The sequence below is a fragment of the Miscanthus floridulus genome, chromosome 3, assembly GCF_019320115.1.
Source record: "Miscanthus floridulus cultivar M001 chromosome 3, ASM1932011v1, whole genome shotgun sequence".
NCBI classification, from domain to species: Eukaryota; Viridiplantae; Streptophyta; class Magnoliopsida; order Poales; family Poaceae; genus Miscanthus; species Miscanthus floridulus.
In genome coordinates, this window is record NC_089582.1 from 10,848,068 (window position 1) to 10,867,121 (window position 19,054).

General features: G+C 44.0%; 1 long non-coding RNA gene and 2 pseudogenes across 1 annotated transcript; 1 reads left to right on the forward strand and 2 right to left on the reverse strand.

The window, feature by feature from the left end:
• Positions 1 to 23: 23 nt before the first annotated feature.
• Positions 24 to 3,451, forward strand: LOC136541364 (putative disease resistance RPP13-like protein 3; annotated as a pseudogene).
• Positions 3,452 to 3,877: 426 nt separating this feature from the next.
• LOC136543130 (receptor-like protein kinase 5) lies at positions 3,878 to 5,792 on the reverse strand (annotated as a pseudogene).
• A 7,939-nt stretch (positions 5,793 to 13,731) lies between these two features.
• On the reverse strand, positions 13,732 to 18,192 carry LOC136541365 (uncharacterized). Its single transcript, XR_010780343.1, has 3 exons — positions 18,137 to 18,192; positions 13,909 to 14,019; positions 13,732 to 13,775 (listed from the first exon to the last, which is right to left on the reverse strand). It is a non-coding gene; the product is annotated as an uncharacterized lncRNA (long non-coding RNA).
• Between the last annotated feature and the right edge of the window lie 862 nt (positions 18,193 to 19,054).

Here is a 19,054-nt window from a genome sequence, read left to right on the forward strand (position 1 = left end):
CAGTCCCAGACTCCCAGTGTTCCGAGCTTCCCTCCCTGTTGTGAGCTTCTTCCGATCCTCTACTAGTCATCAGCTGGTAGAGAGAGAGAGAGCAGAAAGAGGCCGGCGAGATCGAGCGAGATGGCGGAGACGGTGCTGAGCATGGCCAGGTCCATGCTGGGGAGCGCCATCAGCAAGGCCGCCGCGGCTGCCTCGGAAGAGATGAGCCTGCTCATGGGGGTGCAGAAGGAGATCTGGTACGTATGTACGATCCATCCGTCTTCGTCTCCGAGAGCATCTCCAAGAGCCTTTCTAAATCTCATTCTCTAAATCATCATTTAGAGAGTCATTTGTATAAAAATCATTTTCTATATCTTTTCACTCCCCAACAGTTTTTCTATATCTCATGCACACTCTATAGAGCCATTCTCATCTTCTATTTTTGGCTAACGAAAAATCCGGAATAGAAGATGGCTATATTTGTATGACCATTTAGAAAAGCTGTTAGAGGGTAGTTTTTCATCAAAATCTCTATTCCTAATATGTAGGAAGAATATGGAGAGTCTCTCAGAGATGCTCTAATATACCTTTCAGGCTTTCACCAGCTATAGCTAAGTTGTTCCTTAGGTTGAATGAAGAAATTGGGCGTGTTAGCGAGCGAGGCTAGTACCTACTGTAGTTTGCATTCGTAGGCAATCAACATAAGGCAGTGTTGGGCGCGGCTCCAGGGGCTCCCGGCTCCTCATGCCTCGGTCCTGTTAAACACAGTTGGTGACTGTAGCGGCTCCAGGCTCCGTCTCTCTCGAAATTGCACTGCGAAACCAACAGAGCCAGAGGAGCTGTGATTTTTACTCGGGCGGCTCCTCCACAGTGGTGCTGCAGTAGCTAGAGCCGGAGCCTCTCCAAACAGGCTCTACAGCTTTGCTTTGCTCTCCTCTGGCAAGCTAGCTAGCTAGTTCACTCGTCGTCTCGTCCTAATAGCAAGCAGCAAACTTTTCCTTAGCTTGCCCCATGCATGCCATTTGGGCGGCAAGCAAGGTTCCCTTGCTCAAGCTAGCTCTGGTCCGGCGCATGCATGCAGAAACGCACGAGCGGCAGCGACGTTTTCATCTAGTCGCTCGAATCAGTTCCTGTGCAATTGTCCGAGTGATCAATATGTATTTTTAAGTGTAATATAAAAGTTGTGACAGTTCCAAAAGTTGGAAAATGATACATTTCTTCTTGAACCTAATTTGACCGGCAGGTTCATGAAAGATGAACTAGAAACTATGCAAGCGTTCTTGGTAGCCCCTGAAGTAACCAAGAAAAAAGATAAACTGGTGAAGGTCTGGGCAAAGCAAGTACGAGATCTGTCATATGACATTGAAGATTGCCTTGACGAGTTCAAGGTACATGTCGGGAGCAAAAGCCTATCACAACAGATGATGAAGCTCAAAGACCGCCACCGGATTGCTGTCCAGATTCGCAATCTCAGGGCAAGAGTTGAAGAAGTGAGCAAGAGGAACACACGCTACAACTTAATCAAGACAGAGGCATCCAACACCATGGATGAGACAGAGTCCTACTTGGAAGATATTCGCAACCATTCTGCGACCAACATTGATGAAGCACAGCTTGTTGGCTTTGACAAACCAAAGCAGGATGTGCTTAAAATGGTACAAGAAGTTCGTGCCAATGATGGACAAGCACGTGTTATCTCTGTGGTCGGCATGGGCGGTTTGGGTAAAACTACTCTTGCCAGGAAGATATATGAAAGCAAGGAAGACATTGCAAATAACTTCTCTTGTTGTGCATGGATCACTGTATCACAATCATTTGTGAAGAAAGAGCTCCTCCAAAATATGATTAGGCAACTGCTGGGTGAAGAATCGTTGAAGAACTGTTTGAAAGAACTTGAAGGGAAGGAATTGCAAATCAATGACCTTGCAAGCTACCTCATACGGGAGCTAAAGGATAGAAGGTACTTTGTTGTTCTTGATGACTTGTGGAGCATTGAAGCATGGAACTGGATTCACGGTATTGCTTTTCCAAGCACAAATAACAAAGGCAGTCGGATCATAGTAACCACACGTGATGCTGATATAGCAAATGGATGCACTTCCGATGAATCCTTTGTCTACCATCTCAAACCCCTAGAGGTAGATGATGCCATACAGTTGCTACTAAGGAAGGCACGGAAGCATCACAAAGACCTAGAAAACAATAAGAATTTGAGGGACACAGTAACACATCTGGTAGAAAAATGTGGTTGTTTACCACTGGCTATTCTCACAGTAGGAGGCATCCTTGCCAGTAAGAAGATAGAGGAGTGGGGGAAATTTTATAACCAACTCCATTCGGAGCTTGAGAACAACCCAAGCCTCGAACCTGTGCGAAGGATAGTAACTCTTAGCTACAGTCATTTGCCATCCCATCTCAAGCCATGCTTTCTATACCTAAGCATTTTTCCTGAGGACTTTGAAATTAAAAGGAGGCGTCTGGTAGATAGGTGGATTGCAGAGGGGCTGGTTACTGCCAGGGGTCGAGTAATAGTTGAGGAAGTTGGAGAAAGTTACTTTCAGCAGCTAATCAGCCGAAGCATGATTCTACCAGCAAAAGTAAATATCGAAGGAGTTGTTAAGAGCTGCCGTGTTCATGATATCGTGCGTGATACAATAATCTCGATATCCAGAGAGGAGAATTTTGTTTACTTGACAGAAGACAATGTAGCTGGAGTGGTAGTTGGAGAGAAATTCCGTCATGTGGCATACCATGGCGAGAGCTGCACAAATGTTGGAGTGGATTGGAGCTGTGTCCGATCATTAACTTCCTTTGGTGAGAGACCAATGAAGCCCGCACCTTCACTTTGTTCACCGGAGTTGAGGATGTTAAGAACATTGGATCTGAAGGATGCACAGTTCAAAATTGCGCAAAAAGACATAGACAACATTGGATTATTGCGCCACTTGAAATATGTAAATGCTCAGTATGATGGTTCACGCGGTCGTCATTCAAATATTTATGCATTTCCCAGATCTATCGGAAAATTACAGAGCTTGCAAATCCTGGACCTAAGAGGTAGTTGTATTTCAGCACTACCAACTGAAGTCACTAAACTCGACACTGCGTTGGTGGAGGTGCCTGCGATCACTGCATGACGGAGACCGAAGATCAGGCATGGACTACCTGTTTGCTCCAGTCTCTTGGCAGGTGTGGAAGGAACGGAATGCCAGGTGCTTCCGGGATGCTACAGCCACTGTGAGCGAGCTTCTCCAACTTATCAAGGCGGAAGCTGATCGTTGGATTGAGGCTGGCATTGTTGGCTGAGTCTTAGCTTTGTTGGATCATGCAGGGATCCCGGGTTGTTCTAGTTCAAAATGTAGCCACTCGTGGAAACTTTAGCCGGTAAAGGCACTCTTGTACTATATACTTCACTCCTTCTAATGCAATGATATGCACACTCGTGCGTATTCGACAAAGAAAATAATAATTAATCAGACGACCACAAATCTTATCGGTCTAATTAAGTCGTAGCTCCAAGACGAGTTTAGAATACCGACTAAGATAAGGAATCATGATTAATCAGACGGCTTGAACTCGTGATTTTGTACTTTGAGCTACCTTCGACTTGTATGAGCCCGTTATGCTTTGCTGGGAAGCTTCTAATTTCCTGGATTACTGCGTGGTTTCCCATTGGCATAGCAGTGATTCAGACGGAACTTGGATCTAGATAAGACCCGAAACCAAGTTTCTTTCATCCAAAAAATATAATTTTGAGAACAGAGGAATCTAGATGACATCATTGCCAAGTCGAAGAACTACTCATGAATTTTACTCCCATCACCAAAACTGCCCGGTATTAGGCCGGAGAACTGGTTGTTGTCAGCCGTGAGTTTCTTGAGCGCAACTGATCTAAGCATCACGAACATAAGCTGCCACTGAATTGGTTGTTGCCTAAGCGCAATGTCACAAGGTTGCTAGACATCATGGCTGGAAGACTCCCGGTGAGCTGGTTACTCTGTAGTGACAAGTAATAAAGCTGCGGTGCCATCCACAAGTCTTCTGGAACATCTCCGGAGAGATTGTTATCATCTAGAGCCACGTATCGCAGAGTTGGGCAGTTTGCGAGGCCTGCCATTGGCAGTGAGGTACTTGAACTGGCCTCTGGCGCACAGACCTTCCGGGATGGTGCCGGTGAGCTTGTTGTAATCAGCCTCGACATAATGCAAGCCCGGGTGCTTTCCGAGGTCCGGAGGGAGTGTGCCAGTAAAAACCTGTTATTGGCAAGCATCAATACTAACAGTGACGGCAACTGGCCGATGCTCACTGGTATCTCACCAGAGAAGTTGTTGCTGGAGAGGAACAGCAGTGTTAGGTTCTTCAAGGTCCCAAAGACTTCCGGGATGGCTCCAGTAAGCTTATAATTCTCCGAAAGGTCGATATACATTAAGCTCATCGCGGCGAAGTCATTAAACACCATGTCGCCGGTGAAGTTGTTCCCGTTCAGATACAGTCCTTGCAACTTGCTGAGCCTCCAAACACCCGCAGGTATGCTTCCGGTAAACGTGTTAAGGGACAGGTCCAGTACATTTAACTCTTTCAATTCAAGCACATGGCTCGGGAAGTCACCGACGAGGTTGCACTGCGATGCCCAGAGGCTGACTAGGTTGGTGAGGTTCTTGAACGACGCCGGCAGCTCGCCCGCAAGGAACGTGTTCTCGGCCAGCCCCAGGGTCCGAAGCCTCGTCTGCGCGCCGAGACTCGCCGGGATGGTATCGGTGAAGTTGTTCTGGAACAGGTCGAGGTACCGGAGCGAAACGCAGCGGTAGAGCGTGGTCGGAAACGCGCCGGAGATGCTGTTGTTGGAGACGTCGAGGTTGGTCAGGGCCGTGAGGCCCCCGATGGCGGCCTCGGGGAAGGGGCCGGCCACGCTGGCGGTGGAGCTGGCGAGCGTGAGGTTGGTGACGCGCCCGGCCTTATCGCACCAGACGAATTTCCAGGTGCAGGGCGCGCCCGGGGCCGAGGCGTTCCATGTCCGGAGCACGGGCGGGTCGCCCCACGCGCTCTTGACCCGGAGCAGTAGCTGCGCGTCGTCCACCGGCTGGGACTGTGCCTCGGCCACGCGGCGCACAAGGCGGCAGAGAAGCAGCGCGAGCAGCAGGAGAAAGTAGGTGCGCGCGCGGGTACACTCGGCGCGGTGGTGCCATTGTACGTCTGCCCCGGCTTCGTAGCGTTGGCGTTTGCTTGTGCTGACTGCTGACTGGTGCTGCGCACGGCCGCGGCGTGCTGTTGGCAGCCGGTGGCGATAGGGAGGCCGATTTGTAAGCTGAGTGTCGTTGTTTCGAGCAAACTAACTAGGAAATTTCTAATATTGCGCGTCTGACCCGGATGGTGTGCTAAGAGGACACGAGAATTATACTGGTTTAGGCCGAATGTCCCTACGTCCAATTTCGGGCTGCTCGTGTTACCAGCACTGAGTTTGTAGTAGGGGTTACAAACTGACTGAGAGAGGGAGGAGCTCCTAAGTCTCTGTGGTTTGATTGCTCGATGTTTGTACTACTCGATATGTCGGTCGATCGATCTCTCTCTCTCTCTCAACGGTGTCCTGCCTTTCCTTTTATAGACCAAGGGGAGAAAATAGGATACCAGAGACCGAGAGAAGGGAAGAGGGAAAAAAGAAAGAGAAATTAAGGCTCCCGGGGTATGCCGTTCTCCTCTTCGTATGGGTCCCGCTGACCCTTTAGATCGTGGTGGCAGCGGCGTCGCACCGGGGTCCTGTTGGCCGCTGCAGGATACGTGCGGGCGTCGTGCGCCGTTCTTGTCTTCCATCCCATCCGAGCGGACGGAAAGGTCAAAGGGTCCCCTGACAGAGGCCATACGGGGGGCTGGCGGTACAGTGCCACTCAACTGACGTCGGTTGACTGACGTTGGGCGGTGGTCAGGCAGGTAGTTGGCAGCACAGTGTTGGCCTGATGACGCGGTGGGTGACGTGAGTCTTCCATCATGGACTGTTGCGACCGCCAGTCGCATCAGGACGCTCCTGAGACGTGCTCCTGGGAGTGCGCCTCCACGCCGTAGTGGTTGAAGCGGTTCGGGTCCCATCCTGGGGCCACTGCTTTTGTCCGGTAGCAAATTCGACCCCCAGGGAACGGGCGAGGCGAAAATCTCGCCCTGGGGGCCGGGCGAGACGGAATCCGACCCTCGGGGGTCGGACGAGGCGGAGACCTCCCGGCGGGATCGGACGAGTCGGAGCCCTGGGGTCGGGGCTACACAAGCAAACTAATTACAAGAGCAATTACACAAGCACAATATATATGAAAGTAAATATAGGCTTGTGTAAAGGGGATGCAAACCAACGGGAAGACAAGCATGACATGGTGATTTTTATCCCGAGGTTCACGTGCTTGCTAACATGCTAGTCCCCGTTGTGTAGACCGTTCACTTAGTGGTTCGCGAGCTAATTGGTACCATGCTAAGCCCTCACTAGGGTGCCGCAAGAACCTACCCGAAGTGAGTGTAGCTCAATGACACGCTCAACCAGAGTCGCTCTTCGTAGCTCCTGTGAGCACAATACCTCTCACAAAGCTCTTCTCCGGAGCACCGCACAATCACCACGCGAGCTTCACAACGGAAACCACAATCCACAAAGCCATCTAGGTGATGGCAATCACCAAGAGTAACATGAACCCCCCCCCCCCCCAATCACAAAGATTTCCTAGTGCCACCAAATGCAATCCTCAAATACACACACTAGGCTCTCAATCCCTCACTCAAATTAGCACCAAGCTTGAGAGGGAGAGGAAGGGGAGGAGGTGGATCTTCAAGCTCTCATCCACACCCACAAAGGGCACTCAATCTCCTCTCAAGATTTAGCACATAGCAATGGAGGGAAGAGAGAGGAGAGGAGGAAGAACCCTAGAGCTTTAGTCCCCAAACTCAACAAATGAGCCAAGGGGGTAAGGGAGAAGTAGGGGGAACACCCCTTATCCACTAGCCAACCAGCCACCCAAGGGTGTGGCCGAAGTGCACTCCCACGCCACTCCAACGGCTCTTTTTGAATCTGACCATTAGTGCTAAAACGCCCAGAACCAGACCTCTGGTCCAAACCGGAGCTCCGGTTTTTAGTGCTAAAACACATCTGTCAGCGCAAAACCGAACCTCTGGTTTCCACTGGTCCTTCGGTTGAGGCTCTCAGCTTCTGAGAAGAAACCAATTTTAGGGCGAAAACCGGACCTCCAGTTTGGCAACCGGACCTCCGGTAGGAGCACTCAGATTCTGAAAAACATTTTTAGAGCAAAAAGTGGACCTCCAGCTTTGGTGACCGGACCTTCGGTATAAACTCTTAGCCTAGAGCAATTATAAAACCGAGTATCTTCCGGATCTCCGGTCAGGACCGGAGCTCGGTGTGGGCTCTCAGAATTCACCAAGAAAACTAAAATAGCCATAATTTTTAGCTCTAAACTCCGATCTCGATGATCTTGGACATTCCGGAAAGCTTATTCAGAGGGCTATCCATCCTAAATGGACAACCCCCAAGATCAACATGTACAAGTGTTGTGACATGTGTTTCTGTCATGTTAGCACTTTTCAAACATTTTGAAAGACTTTTCTCTTACACCTCACCACGTCACTAAGCACAATGGATATGCACTTTAGACTCACACTTAGTGGCACTAGATAACCATTGTAACTAAAACATTTCTCCTATTTATAGTACGGCTATCTATCCTAAACCTGGTCAAGTAGTTCTCTACTCAACTTAGACCGGTGAAAGGAAATGCCCTACAAATGTACCTTTGCCTTGAGCATTACATTTCATCTCCTCCAATGTCGATGCAACACATGCACCAACTTGATCAATAATGATATGATCCACTTCATATCATCAAGTGACCTTATTGGTTCATCAATCTTGACCTCACTTGCTCTTCACTGTTGCCTCGGTCCATCGGCGCCAAGTCCTCGACTTGCCCTTCACTCTTGCAACCGGTCCATCATGCCAAGCCTCATCTTGATCTTCTCCACCTTAGTCACATGACTCAATGTCATGTCTCATATGCAATGAGCTCCTTCATCGAATGTATGAGCTTTGCAACATCTCAAGCCATCTTCACCTTCATGGCATAGGTTGCTCAACAAGATGTAATTGTAGACTAATTACCTATGTATCTCACATAAACACATTAGTCCACCTAGGTTGTCACTCAATTACCAAAACCAAACTAGGACCTTTCAGCAACAGTTCCACTTGATGGCTGGTGTAAGGGTTGAGGAGCTAGGTGTTGCCATATTCGTTAATGACATGAGCTAGTCGTCCTTCACTCTGACCCACCACTGCTCCCACATGTCCTAGATGATCACCCGGGATGAGACCGACCCTCCCTCGCATGTGAGGTCCATTAGCTGGTAGGTCCACTCCTCGTAGTCATCATGGTGAACCCCGTAGTCGTCCTCTTCTTCACTAGTCATAAGCAGGCATGTCATGCCAAATGGCAGTGTGGTGTTTCAGGTGACAACCACCTCCCAAGATGTATAGATGGCTGCAAGCTAGGTGGTGCTGAAGAGATCAAGGTGTTGGACCATGACATCCACCATCTCTATGGGAAGGTCTGCCCACTGCTGAGCATCATCGCTTTCCAGAGTAGCAATGCTTGACTATTGAAAATAAGTTATAACGTGACTTGATTCTTGTGACCCTACATAAAGTAGATTGATCAGCTATAAATATATATATGACGACCTCTTTCTTGGAGCAACCATATTGGGAGTAAGTCTATTCGAACATGTCGAAGACATACCGTACAAATCGAGTTCGACATGTGTTTGTAAAGTGTTTCGGATGACAATAGTAATAACTAGAAGAACTCCCCGCGTGTTGTGTAGGAATTAGCAATGTATTTCTCGTGCATTGCTGCAGAAATTAGGTATGGACTCCTCTCATATTATTATTATTATGGAGCATAGAGTATTTAGAACATCTAGGTATATTTTGGAAATGTAAGTATCTAACTGTCTGTTGGAGAACTCAGGAATTACAATAAGCACTCTTCACTATTGTGCAAAAACCAGAAGCATTGAAATGTAAATTGTCCGCACTTTGCCACGGGAATTAGGTATGACTTTCATATCTATTACATCAAGAAAGCTGAATGATAAGACTATTGCTAAAACATATAAGAACATGATTAGAATATGGAAAATAAAGCAAACGAAAATAGCTAAAATAACAATTAAAAGTGAAGCAGCTTGTTGATGGTAGTTAACAACTAATATAAACCATCAATTAAACATGTATAATGGCATAAATATAATCACCAATGAAGGTTTAGGGGTTTAAACTAATAAATTCCACAAGTTTTGGTGAATCTGTGTTTCCAGCAGGGTTTAATCAGAAAACCGCCAAGGAGGACCTAATCGTCAAAGGAAAACACGGAGTTCCGCCACGGTACCTACGTGGGAAGACTCTAGAAGGGTTCGAAAGCCACGTCACCGAAGCGGAGGGCCACCCCCTAACAGATGGGGCTGCCCGGCCCCTGTGGACCCACCTGTCAGCTAGCTTCGTATGTCGATCTCCCATCGCCTTTGAGGATGCATCTAGGCCGTTGCTTAAGTCAGTTTGATCCAAGGGCTCACGTTGGACCCTCAGGGCTATATAATCCTGTCCCTGCCTCTCACCCCAGGCATAACCCTAGTCATCAAGTCATTTGAGAAGATAGAAACCCTAATATCCTCAGAGCTCCTTCTCCTCCATAGCATAGCTAGTTAGGATAGATCTAGAGGGAGGCAAGCAGGACTTCGCTTGGATTCCCGATCTTGTCAAGAGTGTGGTTCGGTATAAACTTTGTACCCCTCTGTCTCTTATTTCTCCATTGTTTTTATATGCTAGTTACAATTGTTATGACAATCTCAGTGTTCATCTTATTCATGTTCTTCATTATGATGTTCAACGTTTATTTTGATTATATATTTAGTATAGCTAGTTTATCATTGTTTTTATGCATAGATTCGTATAGCGCTCACTCTGATGTACACGGGGTGGGTGGTCGACATTGTATAAGCGTGGTGCTTATACGTTGTTTACCTACGGATATACCCTATATTCTGGGTTATGTGGTAGATCGCAGATGTGACACTCCCGTTGAGTCCTTCGTAGTCCACTCCCCGAATATAGGTGCAAGTAGGGTCCGATTACGAAGGTAGAACGAGCTCTGCCCTCATTCTTCCTTGGTAATATCCATTAGGTGTAGATATGATGATGATCTTAGCCATGATTACTAGGTGTAATTGCACTAATCAAATATATGCTTTGACTCATAATTAAGAATGACTTAGGAATTATTACTCTAATATTCTACCTGACCATGCTAATGCTATAGAAAGGAGTGCTCTGAGTGATTTATTATTCTCATTACTTATTATTTATACATCTTTTATCTTATGACTTACCCCTGTTGTGAGTATAATATTGGCTATGGTTTATTTCTCCTTCAATAGTATAAGTTATCAATATATATCCATGCTAGACCTTCCCGGTGGTAAAAATATAAATAACGATACCTAGAATACTCTCGAGTAAAATACTACAACGGTATATTATCTGTGCGCTTGTGGATACTTTGTATTCATAGATTTATATATAGTCTCTCTAGTCACTTGCATTAATAAGAACCGCTTAGTGTTATTCTAGTAATACTATGTAGTACCAACACATATCTCCGACATCATCACTAGGGATGACAACCTAGTAAAGCTAGGAGGTACATGTTTATAAAATGTGGCTAAGTACTTAAAACAAGTGACACGTTAATAAACACCAACACAGGGAAAAATGTATAAGAACTACAAGAACAAACATATAAGAACTGACATCACAAACACACTGTGACATGACACTGGTTAAGGGTGCGTTTGGTTGGGCTTTTGGCTTTGGCTTTTAGCCCAAAAAACCAAAAGCCCAACCAAAGGGGCTGCTTTTTCAGGCTGCTTTTTCAGAAGCAGCTGCTTTTCCGTAGTACATTTTTGAAAGCTGGTTTGACCCTGCTTTTGGCTTTTGGCTTTCTGCTTTTCGAAATTGGTGGCATAAAAAAGCTTTTTCATAGTTGTTTCAAGAGAGATAAAGATAGAAGGTATATTTTATACTTGTTTAACCAAACAGCTTTCAGCTTTTCTACAGCTCACAGCCCACAGCAGCTTTCCCACAGCTCACAGCCCACAGCAGCTTTTTCCCACAGCCACAGCTCAACCAAACACACCCTAAATTCATAATACTAGAATGAAATTGCAATAATTCAAGATGAAGTCACAACAATGTGGTAGCCAAAAAAAAAATACTTAAATTGAAACTAGCCATATATACCATGTCATATAAAGAGATATAATTCACCTGTGAGATCAAGAGACTGTACACATATCAAGACAGTTAAAATAAAAAATAGGATTCACAAAACAAACTAACATGAACAAAACATAAAAACAAAATAGGAAAACCTTCATTTCAACTAGAAATTCCATAAACTCTGTTGAGGTATTTTCCCTAGGAACAATACTCTTCACCCAGAAGAAGGTAACACCATCATCACCGGTTCCAATTTTTTTTTTCCTCTCATAAAATAAGCATCCCCATCCAAGTGACTGAGGGCATAGACAGTAGCATCAGCATCATAACAGAACTAGTTATTAACGAAATATATTCTACGAGTTTCCTGCAGTGCATGAGCAACAACCATAACTTTGTCACGATGGTTCTTTACTCTTGTTGCTGCCATTAGATGACTCTGATCACCAGCTTCTAGGCCAGTCAAACTAAAAGAAAGATGCTTTCGATGATCCATCTAAAAGATAAATGAAAACAGAAAAATGTCAACACTAAGTTCGAAACCCTGAATCAAATAAACTTATGCAATGTACTTATGTGCACCACATATTATGAACATATCTAAGGCGCAAACAACAGGCGGTGTACATGTTTTTGCGATTACACAGTACAAGTCAGACCTTCACAACACATGCACACTCGCCCCTACGAACGCCACGCACGCAAACCTACTCCTATGAGCATCTTCGATGACTGGGCTGACAAATAATCCTCGAGATTGGCGATGCCACCACAAGCGTCTCATTAATTGTTGACGAGAACATTGCCTACAACTGAATTAAAGCACAACGCCGTTAAATCCTAAAAAATCGTTCCCGTGGGGAGTTAAACCCAGGACCTAAGGTGCTACTGAGGCTCTTGTAACCACTAAACTACAGGCCCTTTCACCAGTGTACAAAATTTTGTTGCACTTGAATTGAGCAATTCAATGAACCATTGTCTGGTCACTATAGAAAACGATGCAATATATTATTTTCAGCAATTTATAATAATATTAGATTTCTCAAATAATATACGAGAAGATTAGCATAGATATTTTGAAGAGTATAGTATTAACCTCGTTATGTTCACGTGCTCTTGAGACCACATTGGTTGTAGCATCTGATTGAATGCTTGCTGCCATTGCTGCTTCATACATCTTCTTAACATGTCAAGCAATAATTAGAAAATAAAAGTTTAGAAAGTTCTAATCACACTAAAAAATAGTTCAATGATTTTACTTTAATTAGTATTAGGGGTCACTTGCTCATTCTTAAAAGATTGAAGTCACATACCGAACAATACCTAACATGAGAGGACATGTGGAAGATATTAAATATACAAACTACATTGGATTGGAAATTTTTGTTTAAATGCTAAGTGGAGGAGAGGAGGACAAAAATTTCTTCCACATATGAGAGAACGAGAAAAATAATTGATGAGGACATTCGATTGAGAACTTCACCAATCAAGAAAGTTTGCAGATATTTTGTTTCCAAAAAGAGCTCACAGACCAAAAGAGAGGACCGTCAATTGAGATGAGAGGAGCAGACAGCAGATGTGGAGGCTGTTTGTCGGATGAAATGAGATGAGATGAGATGCATTTGAGGAGTCACGGAGGCGGTTCAGCAGGAAGGGAGAAGTTCTTGGCCGAATGGCAAGCGCCCCTCGGTAAGCTTCACCATTAATAAAAGACGATCGGTGTGGGAAACTACCATCCTACAAAAGCCGCGTGAGAAACGAAGCAATGCAAGGAGTTGGTGTTGCACCTTCAAAATTGAAACTCACATTCACAGGGTAGAATTAAAGTTCAAATAACCCTTAGCTTTGAATTGATTCCACATTTGCAACCTTGCTCGTGAAGCGGGTAGTCAAAAGACAACCGTTCATATATATACTAAGCTGCATTGACGGGTGGAAATTGGACGAGCGAGGGAGCAGGAGCACCAGAGAGGTGAGATGTGATAACGGCAATTGTGGCAGACGAGTCGAAACGAGAGCAAAGCAATAGGGTCAAACAACACTGGCGGATCATCGTCGTGCTTGATCAAAAACAGCATGCTCAGTGTCGACCATGACCCACCGCATTCTGCGGACCATCAGCGCCACCAGGTTGGACCGACACCATCGAGACCAAGTCCTATGTGCACTTATGTTGCCATGTGACCAAGACCCTGAGTGCCAGCCATGGCCGGCGGCCGGTGGTGCGCACATTCCACGGAGGCGACGCACTCTTACCCCAAGGCAGTGGCGGAGCCACAGGTATGCCGGGTATGCCCTGGCATACCTTGTTTGAACGGCAAGTGTACAATATAATATAGGTATTATACATATGTATTTATAAAGAAAAAGAAAAAATACTCGCCTGATCACGCCATCACGGAAGCAGCAAGTTATAAGGCCCAGGAAGTGGCCCACGCAGCAAGTACGAACACGCCTACACGATAGTTCACTATTGTAGCACCTGGTTTTAAGAACAAAACCAGATACACACCATATGTGAGCCCAGGAAGTCAAATCTCACATATAGCTACAAATAAGGGTAATATCAAAAGACAATGCTTAAATACATAGCGTATTAGTATAAAGATTATAACCTCAGAGTATAGAAAGCGGAAAGACAACTCCGATCTTCAGGCGAAGACTCCAAATCCACAGGGACAACTGACTGGTTGATCACAAGCCTAATTCTTCTAAACTCTAGCAATCTGGTACCCATCCGGATTTTTTTCCAAAGATTTAAAAAGTAAAGCAAGCGTAAGTATATGTCGTACTCAACAAATATAACATGGGGTTCATGAGGCTCAAAAGGCTGACACTGGTTTAACTGCGATTAGCTTTTAATGAGTCATGATTTTAGCAATTGAGTAGCAACAAGTTTATCACAAGCCCATATAAACACATGATCAGGTAAACATGAATGATGAATAGCATAAACAGTAATAATTAGTGAGCATATTCATCATCAGTATCATATGTGTTCATCATCATTAACCATTAGTGATCATCTATTCCGTAAATGTTTTAAGGCCGCTCGTGACCGTGAGAACGGCTGATATACCAGTTTTACACTCTGCAGAGGTTGTACACTTTCACTGTGAGTCGTGATTTACCCTTTCACCCGAGGTAGCTAATCTCTTGGCCCACTTCCAAGGAATGTCGGTAGGGTTCACTATGAAGCCTTTCAAAGATTCGTCTAACAAGTTAGGGCCATTAGATTCACTCGACAAACAGATGTAGGAACCCCCTTCCCGATGACACAATGACACGCAGCCTATACATAAGGGGACAGAGGCTGTCCTATATCCGATTCGGCAAGCCATTCTTACGCCAATAAAGGTAACCACTAACAAGCTAGAAAAGGTCCTCATACTGAGCTAAAGCCAGAGCCATGTAGCCCTCACAGCTGTACTGTAAGTTCTGGATGATCACTTATAGATAAGTTCTTAGGGAGAGGAATTTAGAGCACCATAAAAATAGCTCAATGCTCTAGCCCCCTGATTTCATGTTGCTAAAAAACATCTTTTAATGTTTATTGCATATTACATTAGTCAAGTTATAAGTATCCAATGCAACAACCCAAAGGTGTCAAGGTACAAGTACAAAGTACTAGGAAATCCTTAATGGCACTCAAGGTAGACACATGCAGTATGAATTAAATGTTTAAAGGTGTATAGGACAACAAGGAAGATCCCATGCTATACTTGCCTTAAAACACCGATCCTTCAGTAAGATTTAATCTTCAACGTTCTTCTTCTTCTTCTTGATCACCACGTATATCTCACCGACTAGACGAAATCATAAAGCACCACACAAGCATTCATACAATCATACACAAAGCAAACAATAGATCTAAATTAGAATAGTACACCAATCATAGAAAAATAAGTAAAAGAGTTTAAAATACGATTCTACGCATCGCTACGAACACACAGACGTGAAAAGCACGCTAATCGGAGCTACGGTTTAATTATTACAAATGCTTAAGGTATGAAGTTTGAACGATTGGAAGGAGATTTTCGTGTAAAAGATACTAATATATGTACGCCATTCAAATTAATATTTTATTTGATCATTTATATTCATATTGTTAGAATGGCATAGAAATATTATATTAATAATAATTTATAATCCTTTGCAACAATATAAATTTAACTAAATACCAAAAGAATATTAACTTTGGAGCTATACATACTCAGTCCAGAATTTATTATACACCAAAAGAACATGGCTATCGATGAGCTGGGAGAAACATATGATGAATGGATAAAGAAGATAGCTCGCATTGATCTAGAAGAGACGGAGTAGAATTTTGAATAAAAAAATAGCTGATGCATGATTAAGTATATGTAGATAAGGCATGTAGACGTATATCATATATGCAAAAGCAGTCAACGCAGAGAGGAAGGCATGGAGATGCTCACCAACGAACACAGGCAGCATCGTTGATGGCCCTGCATGGCTGGACGTGAAGATCATGCAGGACGAGAAGAAGGCAGCAACTGGAATTTCATGCACGCGGTCGTGCGCCTCCATTAGTGGTTCCGCAGCTGCCGGCGGCCAAGACGACCGACTTAGCACTTGCAGATGGCAGCAGCCGAGTCTCTCCCATCAGAACAATGATGGCTTCAGAAGACGACGAGCACCGGCGACCAGGAAGACATGTACGTACGTCGCGGCAACGAAGCATGGAGCCAATAGAGACAACGCTATGTATGTCGGGTATGGCTTGCTTCCAAAGCTGGACGAGGAGGCGGCGGGGTGCAGGGCTCGGTATTTATGGGAGGCAGGGAACTTGGAGCACACGGCAAGACGACGCGGCGGCGGGGGCAACGTGGACTCCTCGGCGGCGACGGCGGAGTCCGGGCGGGTCACGAGGTAGAAGACGCGGCTGACAAGCGGCCCAGTTCGTCAGCGACTCAGGAGGCGGGGTCGCGATGACAGAGAGACATAGCGCGGAGAGAGAGGGAACACGGCTGCTGGGCCGGCGGTGTGAGACAGCGCAGCGCGGCCTCGGCTGCAGCAATCCGTGGGCCAGAAGGCAAGGCTTGCTCATTTTTATTCCAAATTGTTTTTCCTAATATTTTTTCAAATGGGTTTTGAATTCATTTGAACATTGAATCAAAATCAAATTTAAATATTATTTCAAATATACTTTTCAATTCAAATAAAAATGAAAAATTTTGATAAGTTTTCAAAAATACATTTTTACAACTTTTTAAATGCTTTTATTTTCTAATTTTCTTTTCTTTTACTTCAAAGCCAATTCCAAAAGCATTTGAAATTCATTTTGAATTTTGGATTTGACCACTCATTACAATAGATCAAATGCACCGGCATGTATATATGCACATCCATGTTGCTACTCCTTATGATGAATTTTAATTTAATAAAAAAATATTACTTCCCTATGTTTTCATGCACAAAAATTTAAAATTACCTCAATTTACGTCTATTTCAAAAGGAGCAAATTTTCGGGTGTTACAACTATTGGCTTTTGGTATTCTATAATCTGGAAGAATTGGAACATAGGATTCTCAAACATATGGATTGTAAGGCACATATTGCAGTTCGATAGAGATACATTGGCTTTAAAAATTCAAAGGTTGCAATTGATTATAATATTGAGAAGTGTTGAAAGGGTATTTTCTGCAATGGTTTTAGTGAAAACAAAGTTAAGAAATAAGATAGGAGATGATCTTTTGATAAGTCTAGTCACTTTCATTGAGCGGGATATTTTCTTTGAAGTTAATGAAAATGATATAATCAAGACATTTATGTCCCTTCGAAAGCGTAAAAAAAAAGTAGTCAGAAAAATAGCATTGTAAGTCTCAGGTTATCTTTTATGCCTATATTTCAATTATCGGTATGACTTTTGAACTATTTATACCATATTTAGTGGATGGTTTAAACTTAATCCATGAATTTAAGCCTTATTGTGTTACTTAGTGCAAATGTACCGAATTACATTGTTAATTTATAATTATTACCGAATTGGTAAAATAGATTTACCGAATTATATATGATTTTTTTAGACGGTATACCCTGAGCTAAAATGGTAGATTCGCCGCTGCCCCGATGATATCCTGGGCGACGAAGATGGCATCTGCTTTGACATGCAGCACGATAGTGAAGGAGAATATGGTGGGCCGTGAGGACATCCACGTGGTGCAGCTACGGAGCTGCGCGTATGCCTTTCACTGCTGGAGCGTCACCAAGTGGTTTGACCTAAAGTCGACATGCCTGCTTTGCTGGGACGATGTGACAAGACATCTAGACCCAGAAGTGCGGAAGTATCTCAACGAATTCAACACTCGAGACATGTACGTCGTGGCACCGACACCTGATCCGTGAACATTCCCATGTGTACTTACCCACGATGCTAAAGTAAGCATTCTAGTTGCCCTTGTGAACACCTAAAAAGCATTTGCAACATTTAGAACTGCAGAAAGAAGACATAGAATGCTATTTAATTTGGGGTGTTACAAGTGCCCTTTGTTCCACATGTGCGAGGAAAAGAGGAGGTGGGCTGGGCTAGGCCGAGCCGGCCTGGTTGGTTAGGGATGCGCAAGGACTTTTTTTTTTCCTTCCAAAGGGAGTCGAGATGGGTTTAAAGAGACCCAATTAAAACCACGCGCTTTTAAGTAATTAATTATGACTAGTATATTGCACGTGCTAACGCTACGGTGGCATCTAAAAAAAATAAATCATAAAAATAAAATAAATCGACTCTTCAGGCTCTTCTAATTCCCTAATATCCATTGATTTTGGTCTAGATGAACACAGAGATAAGTTTATCAACAGCATTTAAAGCCAAGAGAGTACCTTATCAGAAGGTCAAAACTTGCTGTTAATTTGTCAAAAACAAGTTTATCGACAGCATCTCTCAGTGTCTCCTTGTCCTTGTGGAAATTGTGAGCCTGGTGTTAGATCCTCACATGCGGAAACCATGGCTGCATCATATATAGGACAAGAACTGAAGGAAAAAGAAAGACACATCACTAACTTATTCTGTCATATGGGCAAACTTGCAAGTATGGACCACATCCATAGCACCGCTCTGTAATTACACCATCCTACACAAGGCAGATTCATCTCATAAGGAAAATGAAGCTCATGAAGAAAATAACAGGACCAGAGTAAATAAAATAAGTAAAGAACCAAAGCTACTGATACCTCATGTTTACCACGTAAGGGATCAGATTGAGTTTGCTCTCCACCAACCATTGCACACTTCAGTAATATTGCATCAGCCAGACAAACTTTCTCACATGGCTTTGAGCAATCCGGTGGGCAATCCTAACGATCAAACTCTAGAGAATAAACAAAGTTTTTCAGATGCAACAGAATTCAGAAGTTAACAGGTTGGCAGATACTTCTAGTGAAAGCAGGAAACTAACTGCAATATCAAATGATAATAATCAAAACAAAGCAATACTTGTGTATAACACCGAGTTCTTTCTTTTATATTGGTAAAATCATTGCAGAATGCAGATAGAAAAATATAACTTTTCACTTTGCAGAAATATATACCCACCACAAACATTTGTTATTTATCTAATAACTCAAATATTGGATGGACTAATCATTAATTTTACTTCTAGGAGGCTTTGAAGTTGTCATGCATTAGCAAAAGTGAGAGATTAATTCCTGACATCAGTAGCATCCTGCATGAAGCTAGTTTAAAAAAAAAAGCAGCATCCTGCATGAACAATGAACATGTAAACAACATGAGGGTCATAG